Source organism: Odontomachus brunneus, unplaced genomic scaffold, assembly GCF_010583005.1.
Source record: "Odontomachus brunneus isolate Ranch 3 - 2012 unplaced genomic scaffold, Obru_v1 Obru_scaffold_320, whole genome shotgun sequence".
NCBI classification, from domain to species: Eukaryota; Metazoa; Arthropoda; class Insecta; order Hymenoptera; family Formicidae; genus Odontomachus; species Odontomachus brunneus.
In genome coordinates, this window is record NW_022639770.1 from 58,733 (window position 1) to 61,266 (window position 2,534).

Sequence of the window (2,534 nt, forward strand, 5' to 3'; positions counted from 1 at the left end):
AAGATCATATTTTACATGTTTAGTGTAATGTATACTATAAAATATATAGTCTTAATTTGCGTTATTTTTCCCTCTCTGTGTCTTTCTCTCCACTGTCATACATAATATTTGTTAAAGAATTATACATAAATGATACTGACAATATAAGTAATAATATTATTAATAATATTATTAATATTATTACCTTTGAGTATCGAGAATTAGCATTAATTCAATCATTTACTCATTTACTGTACAAAACGACGACTCATCCGACTTGATGTTGGTGAGATATGAGTATTCGGCGATTCTAAAATGAATTTTAAGGAGGATACATTAACCGTACTCATACGTACTTGGCTAACGAGCTAGTAGAATCAATTTTATAATAATTAACTGAACGACGACTTTGGTTTGTCGTTAAAAGAATTATATGTATGTATGTGGAATTATATGTATGTATATGACGTGTGTATTTGTGCGTTGTTTATATATGTGTTGTCTGTGCGTGGACATGTGTGTGAACGTGCGCGGGACGTATTGTGCGCGCGCGTGCGTGTATATGGTATAGCTCAGAATCATGACTGCATGAGATGATAATACGGTATGAAGCCATAACTTTCGAAACGAGAACGTGTGAACACTGTTCCGAATTTATACTTAGCCCATGTACGAGCTACGAGCACAAGGAATTTAAATTCAGCACATTCGAAAGAAGATTGCAAAGAAGATGCTAGACTATTCAGAAGAAATGATAAAAGCTTATTTTGTATAAATATGAATTCTAAGTCAGAAATACAGAATAATAATTTACGAAATTCTGATGGCGTAATCACATCAGATGTTGGACTATATCTTTTGAAATTTATGATCGCGTGTTATTACGTCGTTAATGCAAGTACCAAAATCTTATCAAAATTTGAAAGAACATATTAAAACCTGCAGCGCGCGAGTTAGTTTTATTGTATTTATATATCTCATACTAATTTAATTTCTAAACCTATAAAAATACAATTTTTCTATTTTTCAAATTGTCGAATAAAAATTGTACATGTTTGATTATATAGAATTTTTTTTTTCAGTTTATTCAAAATCATTTTTTAAAAAGAACTCAATTGCAAGGCGCAATTATTCGTCGAATCTAATCAACTCATTTATCTTTTGTACAGTAAGCAGTCTAGGCGATGAAGTAAAAGTCTAGGCGATGAAGTATGTTTACAAATATAAGCACGCTTTTAGAAATATCAGCAATCAGACAGAGGCGTAAGAGTATACGGATTGATACCATACTGGAGAGTTAAAGGAATGAAATTAAGGCTCCTGGCCCCTCGCCGCGGCCATATTGATTTTATGACGTCAGAAGCGAGAAACGGCACGTCAAGAATTCTTGCGTGCCATATCTAAGTAAAAAGATATTCTTGACAAACAGCACTCGAAATCACTTCAACATACTTGTAAAAAGTTCCGAGTTCTCACCTTTTCCTTGGGCAATTCATACAAAGTCATAAAATAAGCAGTGAAATGAGGCCTGTCTACGCGAGAAAACGTGTGGTCAAACAGCTGATCAAACGAGTGTAAATTATGCTTCCACGTATTGTATATCACGAAAAGCCGAGAATTCGGAATATTTTACAGGTTCCTACAATATGTCTAATGTCACAAAAGTCCACTAGAGTAAATAATATAACCACATTTCGCAAGAAAAAATTTGGCTGTCAAGAGCAGTATTATACTGCAGTATATGTCATTTTCTCACTCCATTGAGTTCATTGTTTTGCCGTATAATGGCGCTGCACGTCATATGTCGGTAATAGGTTTCTTTCTGTACTATATGTCGCGTGTGGCGTGAGTCAAACAAAGACGGACAATCTTTTTTTGTTTTACACAGGCAAGCAGACAGGCACGAGTTAGCGACAAACGCCACACTGACAATTCTTGCGTGCCATTTATAAATAAAAAGATATTTATTGCAAAAAGCACTTGAAATTGCTTAAGTGCATTCAATAAAAGTTCCGAGTTCTTACTTTTTGCGTGGATAAACAATGCAAAGCCGTAAAATGAACCGTGAAATAAGGCCTACTCACGTAAGAAAGCGCGTGAGTTAGACGGAGACAGATAATCTCTCCTTGTCTCACCACAGGCAAGCAGACAGGCACGAGTTAGCGACAAACGCCACACTGACAATTCTTGCGTGCCATTTATAAATAAAAAGATATTTATTGCAAACAGCACTTGAAATCGCTTAAGTGCATTCAATAAAAGTTCCGAGTTCTCACTTTTTGCGTGGACAAACAATGCAAAGCCGTAAAATAAGGCTTTGCATTGTTTGTCCACGGAAAAAATTAGAACTCGGAACTTCTTACAAGTGTACTTTAGCGATTTCAAATCATGTTTGTTATAAATATTTTTTATTTTATAAATAGCACGCAACATTTGCCAATGTGCCATTCATATGTGACTTGGGTCTGTCATCGCCTAAGGCATGGTGTACGATATTGACGTACATATTGTCAGTAACAATTTACCGTATCCGATCGTTGTAACCATACCCGATC